At 47.9% G+C, this 18,821-nt stretch overlaps 1 protein-coding gene and 1 long non-coding RNA gene across 2 annotated transcripts in view; one reads left to right on the top strand and one right to left on the bottom strand.

Annotated features, from left to right (window-relative positions):
- LOC144158648 (corticotropin-releasing factor receptor 1-like) overlaps window positions 1–18,821 on the top strand; it is a 140,602-nt gene that overhangs the window by 27,754 nt on the left and 94,027 nt on the right. The window lies entirely within an intron of this gene.
- On the bottom strand, window positions 8,404–12,848 carry LOC144158649 (uncharacterized). Its single transcript, XR_013320153.1, has 2 exons — window positions 12,658–12,848; window positions 8,404–8,524 (listed from the first exon to the last, which is right to left on the bottom strand). It is a non-coding gene; the product is annotated as an uncharacterized LOC144158649 (long non-coding RNA).

The following is an 18,821-nucleotide window of genomic DNA, read 5'->3' on the forward strand; positions in this document are numbered from 1 at the left end:
ACGGATCTCCTCGCAACGAGAAACACGTTTCGAAAGGCTTGAATGTACCCTTATGGAAGAGAAAGCGGAATGCACACAGTTTTATCAATCACTTCTTGGTGCCCAACCGGCCATGCAAGCATCGATAGAGGAGATGAGGGAGGAACTGCACGGCTGTATCATTCAATTCGTTATCCCATATAGTGCGCCTGTACCCCAAAACTTTGACATCCCGGATGAAGTCAACCTCTAAGGAAATCTGTGTCTGGCAGTGGAATTGCCGAGGTTTTCTCCGAAAACGTACTCGTCTATAATGTTAATCACAACGGTTGCTAAAACCCCTCCGTCATAGTAATACAAGAACCGTGAGTCAGAATAAATGGATACCAGTCATTTCACGAGATCAACAATCCATACTCTGCAACTCTTGTACATCGCAACATTCCGGCAACCCATAAACGCTTAGACAGCGGGCCCATACCCCACGACATGATTACCATGTACCCAAAAAGTCCGTCTTCTCGTCTGTATGTGCTCAACGTACAAAGCGGCCCAAAAGAGCAAAAACACACTTCAGAACCCTGTTTTCCCTAGCCTAACCAGATGCTAATAAGCATACCCTCCTAATAGTCGGAGATTTTATTGCCCCACTAATTGCATGGGGCTATTCAACAATCATGAAGAAATCACGCTTAGTGTAGAAGCATACACACTCGCACAGGCTCACACTCGAAACACCACTGATCATATCAACAATAGGAAATAGCGGACAGAGAGATACCACACCGGACATTGTATTTACTCAGAACATAAAAAATGCCGATTGGAACAACGCGCATAACAACTTCGGCAGCGACCATTACATCATACAGCTTACCATCCCATCCTGCGTCACCCCTCAACCTGAACGCAAACAAAAATGTACAACGGATTGGCAAGCCTTCAGGATAACCTGCAACCAATGTTTTGAAGTCTTTCGAACAACGATCCCTAGAGATGTGGGTTGCGGGAGTCAATAGTGATAAGAAAGCGCATGATGAGCTACTTTATCGAGAAATTCAGGCAGACATGGTTGACTTGCGCCTTCATAGCATGCGGACAGCCCTACGTAGCCTACGGGAACGGTAGAAAGCCAGTAAGCACAAAAAGTGACTAAGTCAAAAAATAGCTGAACTTGCGCACAAGACAGACAAATATGCGACTGAACTTCCAACCAGTACATGAGGAGAAATTTGCGATCAATTAAGAGGAACACTCCGTATGAAACGCACATGGTCCTTGTTTAGACACCAACTCGACCTGTCCCAGTCCAAAACAGTACAAACGAACCACATTACACAGTTAATACACAGCTACCCTGGTACACAAGAACAGAACAGACCAAGCATTTCCCCTAACAGTAGGCTATGCTATCAAACGCTCTGACAGAACTGCGCACGTGCGAAGTTTACTGACAGTGCAGCCAGACGGTGCGGCATGCGTCGGAGGCTGTGTGCTCCGTTGTTCGTATTTCTTTTAATCCCCCCTGTACCCTGCCTCAAGCGTGGACTCAGGCAAACATCTCTTTAATACCTAAGCCTGGCAAACCCTTAAGCATTGTTCCCCTTAGACCAATATCACTCAGATCTTGCATAGGGAAACTTGTAGAGGATATCATAAATTCTCGCCTCCTCAAACTCATAAATCAAAGAAATTCTCTCCTTCCTTTCCACAATGTTTGGCTTTCATGCTGGGAATTCAAGTAATGACAGTCATCTTCAACTTCATCATGACATCTTGTCCACGCCACCACGGGCCGACACAGCTGCAATTCTAGCCTTAGACCTTGCAAAGGCCTTTGATAGAGCCACGCATAAGGCAATTTTACAGGGTCGTTCTGCCGTCTCCCCTGGAATAAAGACATACAACTACATAAAAGCGTTCCTCACCTCACGTACAGCGACACTCCGACTTGGCCCCCTATAAACGGAAGAATTTAGCCTACCATAAGTAGGTACACCGCAAGGAGCAGTGCTCTCACCGCGCCTCTTTAACTCCTCTTTAGCGAATCGTCAGCATATTATCTATGAGGATGATGTTACACTCTGGACCAAGGGGGGCAGTGATGCCAAAATAGAAAAAATCCTCCAAGCCGGTGTCACGGTTGTAGAAGACGACACTGCCATCCGTGGCCTCCAATGCACCCCCACAAAATCAGAGCTATTGTTTCTACCTCCGAAGAAAATACAACATTGGAATTCAAATATACATTTTTACATTGAGGCAACCCCTATACAGATTTTCTCAAAAATCAAAATTCTCGGACTCACTATAACTCCCTCCATAACTACTACAGTTTTTATAAAACATCTTTCCTCTCACATCCCCCAAACCATCGTGTTAATTAAACACATTGCTACCGAAACAACGGGGTTGAAGAAGCTCTTCGACTTCGTTTAATCCAAGCATTTATCATCAGCCGTATTACTTACTCTCTCTTGTACCTCCTTTCAGCTGACGAGGACCTGACGAAAATAAATTGTCTGATACGTAAAATATATAAGGTTGCCTTACAACTCCCACCCGGCACTTCCACTGCCAGGCTTGACGCCACCGGTATCTACAACACGGCACAGGAGCTCATAGAAGCGCACTCTATTGGACAGCTTAATCTACTAGCCAAAGCACTTCCCGGACCGCATCCGCTTCAACGCCTCCAACTCAAAGCGCCCATCATCTCAGCCTCCAAGTCTTCTATCCCACTGGAAATTCCCGCTAGCATCGAAATACGCCCTCTCCCTCAAAATATGCACCCTGATGCACACGGGGGCCACAGGATGCAGAGAGCCAAAGCGCTTGCAGAAAAGTACCCGATACGTCCAGACCCAGTGTACGTCGATGCTGCTGAATACCGACACCGCAATGCATTCGCAATAGCAGTCATCAATGCCCCAAACAACCCCCCTGGCCTCCGAGACCACGCCCGCGCGTTTTGCTCCGGCCATCCCGATCGGCCGGTGAGAGCATAAGCTGAAAATGGGGCGTGGCCGCGCCTTTCGCCGCACTGCGGCGCTCGCCACCTATGCATCAAATATTCCGCTGCAGCTTGCCGCAAGCGAGGTAACACGCGTTTTCGCAGCTTGCAGTCAAATTGAGCCGAGCAGCCAGCTTTAAAATGACAGGTACGAGGCAATAAAAAATAACTTCGTTATGGTTAACTTAATAATATGAGACGCGCAAGTGCAATGATTAGGCAGCAATCACCCGAACGAAGCGCTGTCGGTTCTGGGGCTCTCTGCTGTGATTTGGTGTCCTTATTTTTTCTTTTGTACATTTGGCGATGTGTAGTTACACGCGGTGCCCCTGAAAAAATCCTCCCGTCCTCATTCACCGAACATTATCCACAAGAGTGGCGACTTGCATAAGCTTCTGCCGCATAAATACAATATTAAGATTGTTCCTGATTGGTATGCATGTCACGATATCTTTCTTGCCGCTGCTTTTTAATGCAGGCGCAGAAAATCGTAAGTATGCAAGTCCAACACAAACCAACCACGGTACATTCAGACACCACCGTTCATTGCAATGCAGTGTCAGTGGGTATTTGTGAGGTTTTAGTAAGCGTTTTGTGAACTAAAAATTATAGCGCATATGCCTGGCAGGTAAAAAAACCTAATAATTGTCTGTAAACACTACACGATGCCTCATAGCCTATGAAGTTGCATAATTATCGCGTGATCTGAGACCTATTCGTCTGTGTTTGCAATTGAGAATGCTTTTTGCTTGTATAACATTGCGCGCAGAAGGCTCAGCTTGATTAATGGTTTCATGTTAATGGAGCGATTGAATGTGCTAACTTCGCAATTAATTAGCTGCATTTACGCTATCTCAATGATATTAAACATCTTATCGGGCCAATTTATGCAGTTCTATGCACAGTCGGGGATTTATGCGGTTGGTCGTTTCAGGATGTTTTTATACGTGTTTCCGTAATCCTTTTCAGCGTTCCTTATTTTAGTATTTCTTGTTTGCAGGAGGTGTATAATGCGCATTTTTTATATTCTAAGATAGATTTAATTTTTTTCTAGCAATCATCTCCATTCACGATATTATAACGATTAATTAAACGTGTTAACTCCGCCAATTAGGCATCTATGCGCAAAGGCATGACGTTACACTCTGGTCAGTTTTCAATATCTTTTTTTTGTGTTTCTTAGTTAATTTTTATCAGGGCTTTTTATTCTTGTCTTCGCTTTGCACGGGAACTCATATTTTTGAATTCGTAAGTTCACTTGTAATTTCTTTCTAGGTTTTGTATTTTAGTTTCTAGGATTCCGTCCAATCATATTTACCTCTATTCGCGCAGTTATAACAATTAAATTTGTTAACTCCGACAGTTCTGCATTTGTGCAAATGGAGGGCGTTACAAGGTTCGTATGTTCACGTGACTTATTCACATTTCTGTCATTTTTTTCACTAAACCTTTTTCATTTTTCTCTTTGTGGAGGAGCTGTATAAGATTTGTATTTTTGAATTTGGTAATATACCTTCTATATTTATTATCTTTCTACTCTCTGTATATTTGTTTGTTTTTTTCTAAATTACGTACGACTAATTATCTTTACCGTTTGTAGCGATTAATATTAATCCCGCCAATTTACATTTCTGCGGACATGCAGGGCTGCACAGTTGGTGTCGTACGTGGTGTACTCGGCGCTTGTGTACATTCGCTCTAGAATCAGCCAACAATGACAGGCTGCTCTATTTCTAAATGCTATCGTATGCCTCATGGCGTAAAACGTATACTACAGGTATATGTTGGTTTTCGCTTTGCGGAAGAGCGCAAGGGAGCGGTTGTGGAGTCTATTTATGCTCCAGTGAAGATCGGGGGAGTCGACCAGCAAGGGCGGAGACCTGTGGCTCGAAAGTGTCGAGTTCTCGCCTGTTCCATTGAAAGACACATCCATTACAGGTGTTCTGTGTCCGACTCTTCGTCAGGACCTGAGCATAAATGCAGCAAATAAACTCGCAAATACACCCGTGCCAAGACCAGAAAAACTGAAGCGTTGATATGCCGCGAAATGCCGCATAAACAGCGGCTCAACGGGCTGAACGACGGATTCGATTTATAGGCACGCACTGGCGCCTCGCCGGAGCGTGGAGGAATCAGCACGCTTACAACGTTTGGCAGGGGAGCGCGGCGATTGGGATGGCCGGAGAAAAACGCGGGCAGGGTGAACTCGGAGGCCACACAACCCCCCACTCACTTCTCTCACGACCCACAAGGCAGAACCGGTCACAGTGGAAGAGGTGGCAATTGGAGTAGTCGGTCACCACCCTCAATCATATTTTCCTATCCGAAAACGGACATTATAAATAATGCTGCGGGTACCATCTCACCCCAGGTCCTAAAACTTCTCCTTCAAAGCCCCCCTACCACTCATGTTGAACTGATTTGGACTCCGGCCCACGCTGGGCTTGTGGGTAACGAGGTGGCAGACACGACAGCCCGAGCACTCACCTCCCGGGCATGCGCCACCTCTGTAGCCTCTCACGGAACCAGATCAGCCCGAGATAGCCTACTGAGCTACCGTGAAGTTGTAGCTCAATTTAATTGTTGCTACCTCGCCTCAGATACCCACCGGCTCACCCGACACTGACTTACATGGAAGAACGCTTATGGAGGCTCGCACAGACAGAATCCCGCCCGTGTCCCACTTCTGTTGCCTCTCACGGAGCCAGATAAGCCCAAGATAGCCTATTGAGCTACAATAAAATTGTAGCTCAATATAATTGTAGCTCCCTCGCCTCACATACCCACCGGCCCAACCCTCACTGACTTGCACGGAAGAACGACTATGGAGGCTTACACAGACAGAATCCCTTCCCAATAGGGCCCTGCTCCATCACGTACATCCCTCAGTTTATCCCTCTCCCTTTTGCCCACTATATATGCGGAGACAAGGCCACGGTGCAGCATTACATGTGGGCCTGTACATATGATCCCCTCCCTCGAATCACACTCGTATCCGTGTCTCCAATTATCCATAATGCCTTCTAGAGAAAGCAGCGGCCGCGGTAACCTTTCCCAAGAAGGACATCTTTTCGTCTTTAGCATTACCGCTTGAGTTTTTTTTTTTACATGAGTGGTAAAGCTTCACGACCGCGCTGAGTACTTTTTGTTAAAGGCACTCCGAAAGCCCGGGACTCGGCGTTCGCCGCGAGGCAACCGCCCACGAGCGCTCGCCATTTTTAAATGCAGAGCATTTCAGTAACTCACGATGTCACCCGCGTTGACGTCCGTAGTCGTAGTCCGCACCCCTCCCCCTACACTATATAAAAAAAAATACTATCCGGCGCCTGATTTCGATCCCTCGACCCTGCGGGCGCGACGCAATGTACATGGTGCTCTACCCACTGCGCCACAAAGCCGACACAGAATGGGAGGCTACGAACGCGCCTTATATCCTTCACTCATTCAAACTACGTCAAGAAGCTGCTGATACAACGCATTCACTACCACCAACTCCCCAAACACTAAACGTTAACGCAATACACCCACCCCCTATGCGACGCCTTTACTCGAGTCCCCCTCGCGGGGAGATGGGCCCAATTTTTTTCGCTCCTCGAGGTTTTTGCCCGTTTTCTTTTTTTTGCCAGAGCCGCTGCGCGTGCCAGGAATGCTTGACGGTCGCCGCGAGGCACGCGCTCACGAGGGCTCAGCGTTTTCTTGGTATTTTTTTCCTGCAACGGCAAACTTACGGCCAGTAGCAACAACTCCGCTTTTAAAACACATGGGATCCGATCGGATTGGAACCCAGGTCTTCACAGCAGCATTTTTGTAGTATTCAAGAATATCCCATGGGATAGGATAGGAGTAACATTAATAAATGCCGGCAACCGACGGTTTAAAGCGTCGTGACGTTGGCCAAGCGTCGACCCGGGGTTATGCCCTACTCTGCAATGCCCCAGTTTGGCCCGTTTGTGGCGGGTCGTGAGGCTTGTGCTTTTCGGGCGCACCCCGGGCCTGCTAGACGGCCCATAGTTGAGTGTCCTTGTCTGTACACTGCACTGCACTTTGAAGTTCGGGCGGGTATGTCCTGGAGGTAGCTTCGTTCGGGAACCTGGCACAGTCCCACATGATGTGCCATTGGTCCGCCCGACCCACTGAGCAAACACTGCACACACCACTCGGATAGAGTTCTGGGTGAAGCACGTGTAGAACTGCCGGGGCGGGGAGTGACCCGGTCTGTAGCTGCCTTAGGATGACGTCCTCCTCCCGACTGAGTGCCCGGTGGGGAGGCGGCATTGTCCGTCGAGCTAGGCGATAAGACTTAGTCACTTCGCCATAACTGGCCATTCGGTTCTTAGGTTTCTAACCACCAAACGGAATGGTCACTCTGGGGGGAGCGGAGGGTAAGCGCTCGCGCCGCCGAATGGGCCGTCTCGTTGTGGTTCGGTGAAGATGCACACTCGCCCGCGTGAGCGGGGAACCCTTTGATACGGATGGTGCTGCCTTGGTCTTGGAACTTGAGCTTGGCGATGATGGCAGCCGCCGGCGCGCACACTCGCCTCTTTGCAAAGTTGCGCACGGCGTACCTCGAGTCGCTGAGCACGGTGCGACACTCGGTCTCGGAGATCGCGAGAGCGAACCTCCTCGGCGTCTGTGGCGTCTGTGCACCGCACGCTCGCTGCCGTCGTCTTGGTGCCGGTAGCCGCCGCAACGACTACTGCCGCAAAGCCTTCCCGTTGGTATTCCGATGCGTCTACGTATCGGGCGTAAGGGTCTTGGGCGTGTTGCTCGGTGAGGGTCTTGGCCCGCGCCTGCCGCCGTTCTTGGTTATACTCAGGGTGCAAGTTTTTCGGGATGGGGTCCACGCGGATGTGGGCCTGCGCCTCCTCGCTGATCTCGCACGGTTGCCGCCTGGGAGCTCGGGGGTTGTGACCTAGGGATGCCAGGATACTGCGGCCCGTCTTGGTGGTAGAGAGGCGCTCCATTTGCGCGGTGAGCTGCGCCTCGGATATTTCCTCTAGGGTGTCATGGACACCGAGTTGCAGGAGCCGAGCCATACTTCCCTGTCCGAAATCCCGCCACGCCGGGCATAGCGGAAGCTGCTGCCGGTCAAAATAGTGGATTATTGTAGTGGAGACCCCGCCATGCCAAATGGCGGGCACTATCGGGCACGCCGCTGGCGGGCATTGGCGGGCACTATTGGGGGGCATGGTGGTACAGATGGTGGCATACCCGTCTAGCGGGCTTAGGCGTCACTTGGGGGGCATGGTGGTACAGATGGCGGCATACCCGTCTAGCGGGCATAGGCGTCACAGGGAGAATAGTGGGTCGTGAATTTTTCTGGAATGGCAGCCGTCTTGACAGAAGATGCATAGAATGCGTGGCTGCCGGGACACTTTTGCTGCTAATGTGGAAAAAGTAATGCGAAACCGTGCGCTCACACCACAGCTTCATTTTATTGTGCACAGACCCTCTTTTCACGGCGGCTCGCCTCTGTAAATAACCTCCACAGGTACTTGAGGGCATAGTTGACGCACATTTCACCAGGGGATTCTGAAAGTAGAAGGCAGGCCATATATCTGGTCAAGGAAACTCACACAGACCTTCCATTTTTTGTTTGTTCGCAATAAAACATCCTCTTTCCTTCTTATTAACATTTTAAGTCGCCTTCTTATTCTGATATATGAACTCAGCCTGGTTTAAGGATGAACGAGTGAAAACCATTGACAAAAAAAGAACTACGGGAAATATAGTTCTCACCAAAAATATTTTCTGCCTTTCATTAACATACTGAAACCACAGGGCGTGGAAAGGAATAGTATAACAGTAAGAGGCCTAACACGAGCGTTGACCCGCAACCTGTATTAGCAAAATGGAAAAACACATGCAGGTGCGCGCATGCGCAGAGGGAGAAGAAAATATTGATGCACCTTTGCAAACAATATTGCACTGAAAAACAAGAAAACACAGGATAAAGTGTGTGTAGAGGTGGTTGAGAAATCACTTGAGCATATGGCCGACAATCTTGGCTTCTTTTTTGTGGAGCGTAATCAAGGTGTGGCTTACGCAGTCAGCTTTTTAAATGTTCACGTAAAAGGCTTCTAGTATCTCCCTAACCATTCCATTTCTAAGCTCGAAGTGCCCCTTGCTATCATCGGAACAGGGTTTGCACCCACACTTATTGCAAGTTGCAGGTGAAATTGCGTACGTGCGATCTTTTATCGTCCCCGAGTGCGCTTCTAGTCTTACATTTAAGAAGGGCTCCACCTGCCCCATGTACTCTCTTTCACAAGACAGCCGTATTGGGTAAACGGCACACATTTTACAAGGCAACAAGCACACGTGTGTTTACACCATGTGAACGTTTTTTTGTTGTTCACCAATGAAAAAAATAAAGCCGGCCTATTTTGTTCTTAGCTGAGTAAAAGGGTTGCATACTATATAGGGACCCCACATTTTTTGCCTGCGTGCCGTTTTGTGCATGTACGGCAAGACAACTCAGCAAAGGAACTCGTGAAACGTGCGGTCATGCCCTACATGCACAAGATGGCACATGGGCTGAAAAATGTGGGGTCTCGATATGGCGTGCAAATCCTTTTCTCAGCTAAGAACAAAATAGGCAGGCTTTGTTTGTTGGTGAACAAAAAGCGTCCACATAACGCCAGTTTCACAACTTCCAAAGTCAAGCACACGCGTGCTTTTGTGCCTTGTAAAATGCTGTCGTTTACCAGATACTGCTCTCTTGCATAACAGTGTACGTGGGGCATATGGGAGCTGCTGAAAAGAGCACCCACATACGATAAAACATCACACGTATGCAAATTTACCCGCACAGTGAAGAAAAGTGTGCATGCAAACCTCGATTCGGTGATAATGAGGGGCTCTTCGAGCATAGAAATCGGATGCTTAGGAATATAGTAGAAGCCTTAAACATTAACCTTTATAAATCAAAATATTCCGGCACTCCTTGGGCTGCACCGTCCGTCTGCTTCCTGTGGGTACTGCGGGCAGACCAGCCGCTGCCCCAGCCGAATGCCACCGCTCACGTTGGAATGCATTTTGTGCGTCTCATATGGCGTGAAAATGTGTAAATGCCTTTTCATTTGATGTGTCATCATGCCACAGCTTACTGCCTGAAAGCACATTCAAGGAAAACGAGAACTAATTCTTATGCCAGGCTTGACCACGCTGCACACAGATGCAGTGTGTCACAGCGTGTCGCATGGCGTGAATGAAGGGTGTTGCGCGTTCTCGTCAAAATCACGAACTGTGTGGTTCGATTTTGTGGGGACCTGTGTTTCTCTACGCCTCGCCTGCACATGCTTTCGCAAACCAGGAGCCGCCATTTTGGGCGGCCGGCGCATCGCGTGAGCCATGACCTCTTCGTGACCCCATGCGATGCGCCGAACCCGAACCCGTGCGCGAGTCTTCGGATTCCTCAGGGCTAGTGCACGGCTCGTAGCACTTTCTCTAGCGAAGCTAGCCGGGGTCCTCTGCTATCCCGTACGTTAGCCCACAATTTGTAGTGCCAGTCTTTCTAATGTGCATTGTTATACCCAGGTGTTTACAGCTACTTGCCGTCTTTTTAATTCCCATGTTCAAGTCCCGTGCTCAGACAGAAATTCACATGCACAGAGGCCATCCGTTCAAGTGTGACAGCGCCGCTGTTGACTGCACTAACAAGCAATGCAAGCACAAAATATTAGTGCAAAAATATCCTGAAGAAATAAGCGTATAGATATACAATGAGACAAACCCACAGAAGCATAATAGAAAGACACACATCGCTTGTGTATTTTTCCTTACTTCACTCCAAGTGTGTCATTCACTGCTTTACTCCTACATGAAGTCTAATCACCCTATAAATTTTCCTTGGGCTCACGGTGCTGTGCAAATGGGTCATCACGCTGAACTGAAAACACTGAATCAAGCAGTTTGGCACAAAGAGCAAAAACGTGTGGCTGCATGTTTCTTCTAGAAACCTGTTACTGACCCCCTTGACGTCCATTGCTGACTTTGGGTATTTACAAGCGTGCTGTCAATCATTCTCGCTCAAATTGTGGCCTGTGAGGATCTATTTTGCTGCACTGCCCTTTTGTGGTCAATTGTTGTAGGTGACTTTGCCATACTCGAGGGATTAGCTGCACACTCGCCCTTCTCACATACCTGTGCTGCAACGCAAGCAAAGGGTTGATTTTCGCAGACCTTGGCCTCGTAAAATAAACACAGCTAACTTCTAGAAAAACTGAGTTTCTGAGTGCAACTGCATTTAGGTCAATAAACGGGCTTTCTAAACTGGCGTGCCACACCTTTTCTTTTTTGCTGCTCGTGCCAAGCTGCTGGATAGGAAGTACTTTCGGTTCAACATGAAGACCCATTTGCGCAGCGCTGCAAGCCTCCAGAAAATTTATAGACTTCGCACATGTATACGCTTGAGTAAAGTATTAAATTGGGGGAGTTGGCTAAGTTCGTTTCGTACAACAGTGCAAACACACAGACAGAAGGAAGGAAAAACATGCAAGCTCTGTGTCTTTTCTTCCTTATGTTTCTGTGTGTTTGCACCATCGTACGATATCTATACGCCTATTTCTGTGGGTTAGTTCTTGCATGAAGACTTTGCAGTTGTGTTGGTTGTTAGTGCAGTCAACAGCAGCGCAGTCATGCTTGAACGGGTAGCTTCCATACATAGTGTATTTCACGCAGGGCATGGTGACTTGGAGGTGGGATTTAAAAAGAAAGCAAGCGGCTGTAATAACCCGGGTACAACAGGGGGCATCAAGAAGTCTGGCACTACAAAATAGAGCCACACAAGTCATGATTTTGTCGAAAACAACATGCCACACACTGCATTCACAGTCTGTGCAGCATGGTCAAGCCTCGCATAAGAATTAGTTCTCGTTTTCCTTGAATGTGCTCTCTGGTGAACAAGCTAACTGTGGCATGATACATCAAATGGGAAGGCGCTTACCAATTTTCAAGCCACACGAGACGCACGATATGCAGTCCACGATGCGAGCGATGCCACGCTGCGGGGGCGGCAGCTGGCGTGCCCACATTCCCCCACAAAGTGCTTGCATGGCAGCACACTGATCACGGAAAAATGCTGCGCCCAGGGAGAGCCAGGCAATTATGGTCTATAAAGGTGACTGCGTAAGCCAGACCTCGATTACGTCCCACAAAAAAAAAGCCAAGCTAGTTGGCCATATGCTCACGTGACTTGTCAGCCCCTCTCCACACCCCTTTTCGTCCAACTTCTTGTCTTTTTAGCGCATTATCCTATGCAAAGCTGCATCCGTCTTTTCTTCTCCCTCTGTGCAGGTGCGTAGTTGCATGTATATGCGCATTCTTTCTGTTGCCTAATAAACACTAGTTCGAGTCAGGACTAGTGTTCTTCCCCTTTTTGTTCTCCTGTTCTTTCCCAGCGTGTTGTTTCCCACAATCATAAATGTCTGAAGTCCCCTCCCATTTTTTAACTAGAAACTACCCCTCAGCCTGAACTCAAGTTGAAGAGCTGGGAACAGGTTTTTTTTCTGTAAGTAATACCTATTCCCCAGTAAAAATACCAACTCAAAACCGGCGTGTCAACCAGTTGGAAACATCTTATATGCTCTAAATATTACATGAATTGACAATATAATCTTGACCTATTTTTTAAAAAGCGCACGATAATATAGATGTTCACATACTTTTTCAAGTTCCACATTGATGAAAGATGCTGTCTTCTCTATCGCCCATGCCATGCTGTAGAAGGTCTGCCCCGTCCATCCTGTACCGCCGCTTCTGTAGGGTTGCCAGATCGAGGCGGAAGTCTCCATAGGATGTGTTCCGCATCAGCCACGTCCATTTTTCGTCAGGCACATCCACATTTGGACCAATCTGCACTTGCAATTAGAAAACAAAGCAATTAATTTTAAAATCCCAACTGATCAACTTGCGCTCTTTGAATCAGGTATAAAGTACTATATCCTGTGTTGAGGGTGTACCTTACTTTATTAGAAAGCTAAATAATGTAACCAAACTTTACTGTTCACATAAATCCAAACATTTGATCAAATAAATGTTGTCGTGCTCTGCAACATGCTATACGACTGGTTCTCAAATGGGGGTCCGCAGACCCCAAGGGGGTCCGCGAGAGCACTTCAGGGGTCCGTGAAGCCTCTTTCAAAACTTTTCCCCTGCCACTGTTTTCTCGATTTTGCCAGAACTTTCTTGATGTGCAAAAAGGTGGCCTCGCTGCATTACATGTATGTTTAGTTTCTCTGCATAGTGCATATTTTAACACCTTCTTTCCGCACAACATGCCAGCTATGACAAGAGATAAAAAGGCCTACCTAAGGCAGCATATAACTGTTCAAAGACTTGTACATACAAGTACAAATTGTTTGACATAATGACACCGATCAACATATGCTCAATCCTGGGGTCCCCACTGTTTCGCAAGCCAAGAAGGGGTCACTGGGGCAGTCATGGCTGCGAACCACTGCGCTGCTATACTATTGAAGTTTTGGTAGGCCAAAAGATAACACACACCCACCGCAGTGGCTCAGTGGCTAAGGCGTTGCGCTGCCGAGCACAAGGGCATGGGTTGGATTCCCGGCCAATTTTACCCTAGTGGCGCGTAGATGGGCAAAGAGCAAAGCCGGCCGCCCCACCTAGCTTAATTTTGGTTCAACTAAGATTATGCCTGGTTATGCTTGGAAACTCGGCCAAGTATTATGTGTAGTTGTTTTGAAATGCGGACAAGTTTTAAAAGAAAGCTTTCTGCCTCTACCAGCCAACGGTTTCTTCGTGGAGTGCGCAACAAGAAACTCCCTACGTGGCTGAGGAGGAGAAGGAGGGCCCTTTTCACTCATGGAGCACTGTGTAGATGGAGCGGAAAAGGGCGCTATTACCCAGCGTTCCCCGAACGCCGGAGTTGCTTTCGGAGCTGTGCACCCCGGCTGGCACGTTGGCTAAACCATTCCGTTGGCTTTGTCATCTGCTTTAGCGACGGTTGTTTGGGCCTGTTCTTGTGCAGCTTCGCGTACATTGCACGCTTCCTTCACACGACTTTTCTAACTTGCTCTACAGCACCTCCTGGGTAACCCAGATCTGACAGAATTAAGTGGCCATACACCAAAGATACGTTTAGGATTGGTTTGGAGGGCAGGAAAATAAAATGTACAGACCCCTTTACAGACATCTGGTCACTAGAGAAACGCTACCTTTTGCGCAGTGCTTGCCACAAATGGGACTCTGTTTTCTAAATTACTGAATACAAATTTGGTTATGTTTTAACAGGCATTACAGAAGGCAAAAGAATCAACAGGATCTGATAAATAGCGATTATAAAAGTTCCCTCAGCTTTCTCGCAATTCTCAACCATACTAAGCTAACTAGTTATCGGTATAAATGGGAATCACTAAGCTCACATGCCGAATTGCTTCGGTGTCTGCGCTTGTGTCGTGCGGTGGTGTAGCCCCTAGCTAGCTCATCAGAATGACGAGGTTCCGCTGTCTCACCCTTAGAAAAACGCTCGTCACCGTTTTCTTTTTGCTGACGCACGGCCGGGATACAGCGGCGGCGTCCGGCGCTCTAGCCCGGCCATGGCCAACACTGCTGCAATCAGGACGCCGCCCCCGTGAATTCCAGATAACGGCTGGCAGAATATGTGGTTTCACTCTTTGCACTGCCACGTTTGTGAATTCAAGTGACGGCATGGGCAATTGTTGTGGGTGTCGTTTACAGCTTTGCTTTCCAACCACCTTTAAAGCGTGGATTGGAAGCAATTTTTTTTGCTCGGTGTCGTCGTGAGACCCCAAAAGAGGAATGACCACTCAGTGATGAAAGAATGTACAACGTATGCGTGCCAACCAACTTTGCAATGAAGCCCAATGTGTGCGGTGGCCACTTTTTTAATTGGAGGTGAAAAGCATAAGTGCGTGCATGTTCCAAGATTTTGGCACACATTAAAGATCCCCAGGTGGTCAAAATTAATCTCGAGCCCTCCACTACAGTGTGCCTCATCGCCTTTGTAGCGTCGGCGAATACACCATACAATCAATTAATGCAGCTCGAAGGGTAATGGAGAGCACAGAGGGACAATCGTTTGCTAAAGAACTTTTTGAACTCCTTTGCTCTCAACCATTTGGCTGTGTGGTCTGGTGTCTGGGATGCTAATTAAGTTGATTAATGTTAATGTTTCACCGACATTTGGCTTCTTTCACTGCACTAAGTCATGCAAGGATTGAGCCATAGTGAAGCTGCAGGATTTCTTTCTACGCGAACGCTGCAGAACCCAGCAGCACACATTTGTACAAGTTTGAAATTGTCTGTTTACATGTTCCGCGATGCTTTGCACTGTGGTAGTAGTAGTCATCATATGCAAAAATATCGTCGTGGTCCTTTTGACGAGCACTGCATGCGCCACTTGACAACAGCTGGGGCGCAGTGGTGCGCTTACATAATTGAACATATTAATACTGAAACATTCATAGTGCGGAGCGTGCTAGGGGGCCCTAAATATACTCCGATACCCTGCTCTTGACTGATTTCAAGGCACACCCCGCGTTTTACCCTTTTTTTTGTTAGTGTACAGTTCTCCTAAAGAGAGTACTCAGCCGATTACACAGCTACGCATTATTTTTATAACCTGGAGGCTGGAGGGAAGTGGTATTTTTGGGTGGCTCATAGCGAAGAACAAGGCGGTAGCGTTTTCGGTGCGGTCAGTTTGACTAATCACACATGATTCTACTTCGCACAACCCAAGGCGCAAGCTTTGGAGCAAGTGCTGCTTACATACGTGACAAGACGGAAAAGGTCGCTTGTCAAATGCCAAATCTGCGTAACGCCGATATGATAGATATCGCACACCAACGCGAGCGATACGTTGCACCCACAGAACGTCAGTCCTAAGGGCCGGCACCGGCTCGACAACAGTGCTCCGTTAAATACACTGGACTAGTAAACGACGTTTCACTTACCTTAACTGCCCAGCCGTACTTGTTCGTCCGGTAGATAAATCCATAGTCATCACGTAACCAGAAATTTCACGCCGCTGAGCATTTACCGAATCGTAGAACCACTGCACGCAGCCATGACGGTGGGAGCCGAGCGAGCCGCCGAAACGTCGCCGCCGTCGTCTGTGTCGCGCTGCCCCCCTGCCGGCGGCCAACTGAGTCGAGTGACGCGCGCCGTTCAAAACGCGTTAAAAATAAATAAAACTCTAGCATTGTCATGGACGCCTAAGCTGTCGGTGAACGGTAAGGTCAGGTGCCACTTACATCCAGCAGGAGTTGAGAGCCTGTTCTGTAAACAAACAGTACGTGTTCCATGAGCTATTTCATGGCGTGACGGGGGCTGCAGGCGACAACGGCTAGGAACGACGGTGGCGGTTCTCTCGCTGGCTTCGTAGTGTTGCATCTTTTCATATACATGCAGAGGCCGGCATATCATCTTGTAGTTCATATATTAGATAAGTTCGCGTTATGCACGCCTGTGCGCACGCAGGTCGGCTTACTCAAGTGAAGCTTCGTTTGTAGGCCTGGAGGTATATCACTGGCTAAGCTTCCAAATACTTTACGTGCGAATATAAACATGCTCCGCTCACAACAAATTGCATGGGCGCTGTCGATGTCTATACCGCTTTTTCCGAACGCTCATGGCGCTATTCACTGTTAGCGCATTTTAACGGCAAACGACGGTGGGCATTGCCAAGGAGAAAAAAGGGCGTCCCCATCGCAGACGATCAGTCAACACTATTAACGCCAGCATGGTTGTGGTGGGTCACGTTGACCAGTAAAGCCACCAGTATTGCCCAGGATAGCCGAGGTGCCCGCCTAACCTACCGCCATTATTCCCACCTACTCCCAGCTTTAAAAACGTTGCCCAGGTAAGTTTCCAATATTGATCACCATGCCCACCTGATTTCCCAGGATGCCCACCTGATTTCCCAGCAGAATTTATGGTGGGATTTGCGATCGGGTTGTGGTCTCCGTTAAGCCCAGCGCCGTCTTATAAGCCCGTCTGATCAGCGTGTTGATCTTGGTCCTGTCGGTGTATACATACGTGGTAATGGTACATCTGTAAATACACAATTCAAATCTTCCTTACTCCTAGACCCATTCGACCAACATGACAATTTGACTTTCCCGGAAAGAAATCGCGCTATTTATGTGCTCCGGTTCACATTCACGCGTCCAAATTTCATTAGGTCACCACTGTGCAGCAACAACATCCCGAGATGCTATCCTTTGGGATGACCTTATCCCTTTTAAATTTTCTCTTTTGCCGTTTCATCCCTCCTTTTTGAGAGCAATGGTACTCAATTCAAAATAGTCCTTTCTTCGAAAAGCATCCCGCTTCGTGTTTGCACTGTCGTTGCTGCACATGTCCACATTGTGTTTTTACTATTGTGGCTGCTCCTGACTCCTTGTGACGATGTCCTTAGGCTTGCAATGGATGCCTACCAACCGAGCTGCTCCGGTGCCAGAGAACTGTCCAAGTGCGAGTTGCTATATTTTCTTGATAGCCGTATTTCCGGGGCCGAAGAAGAGTATACAATTTCCAATGCAAATGGCGCTTTGTCCTCTCCAAAAAACACCGCATTGTGGAAATCACCCGCTGCTCTCGCATAAGTGCCATGTGATAAGGGGTTGCCACAGCTGCGCGTGACACCAGGACTGAATTATGCATGTTGCCACCCGCCATACTTCTCCAAATATCTAGCAAGCAAAAAACATACGCCGTAACGTAACACAGCGCCGTTGTTCTTCAAAAAAACAATAATCTCGTGTCGTCCGAGGTCCGGTTTTTTTCTATGAATCATGCATTTTCAAGTACGAAAACCACAAGACGCGCATGTAAATTGAAAGACCGCGGAAAAGAAAGCTAGAGCGAGGCATGCCCTCCGCAATTATCGCCAGTGTCCACTCGCAAGGATGCACTCTAGAGTTAATTTAGCCTTTTTTTTTGTGCGTTTGCTAGGGTCAGAAATTGTAACATGGTAAGCCAGCTTTTCTTAATGTTGTGACATGACTTCTTCCTAGACGCAAGTCAGTTTATTTTTTTTTCGCTGTGATCACGCCTCACACAATGCTCTGTTACTTGTTTGTCCCCTGCCATGTGTGTTTTATTGTAGAGATCGATGGATGTGAGGCAAAATTAGAAGCTGTCATTTTTTCTTCTGCCTGAACTGTTAGATCAAAAGTTTCATACGTCCCATCATGGCATAATGCGGCGAGGGAGTCCTGCCCGAAGGGCGGTAATAAGAGGGCGTCGTCAACATGAACGCGCCGCGAAAACAAATGAAAACATGAAGAAAAGGAGAACGCGGCAACGTTTCTAGGCGCCCCAGGGTATGCCTAGACCCAGGTGGAGCTGTAGGGGCAGAAGACAGCCGCCTGCGTGCGCCTGCTGAAAGAAATGCTGTTTTGCTGCCGCTCTCATCGTTAACCCGTGCGGGTAAACCTGTTTGATCCACCTGGTTTACCTTCAGACACAGAAAACATACAGTCTAGTCGAAAAATTTTTAACAACGAAGCAATTGAGCAACTAGTTTGCGTATGCTGTCCAATGATAAAAATACCAAGAAAATGCTGCGCGCTCCAGCACCAGTGCCTCGAGCGCACGTTCGTCAAGCCAAGCATACCCTTGTTGGGGAGATTGAACAACATTGGCCACAAAAACTACTCCAGCGTTCCCCGTATCGCGGCAAAAATGGCTCGGAACGAGAAAGACACGTCACAGCGTAATTGTGAGCGCGCCTCTTGCCGAAAAAAAAGAACGACAACATTGGCCAGAACGTCAGAACCGGTTTGGCAGAGTCAGTCGTCTAACCCACTCGGTCACCACCGTGATTTATTATCCCAGA

This window comes from Haemaphysalis longicornis, unplaced genomic scaffold, assembly GCF_048455015.1.
Source record: "Haemaphysalis longicornis isolate Haplotype H1 unplaced genomic scaffold, Haemaphysalis longicornis Haplotype H1 scaffold_10, whole genome shotgun sequence".
NCBI lineage: Eukaryota > Metazoa > Arthropoda > Arachnida > Ixodida > Ixodidae > Haemaphysalis > Haemaphysalis longicornis.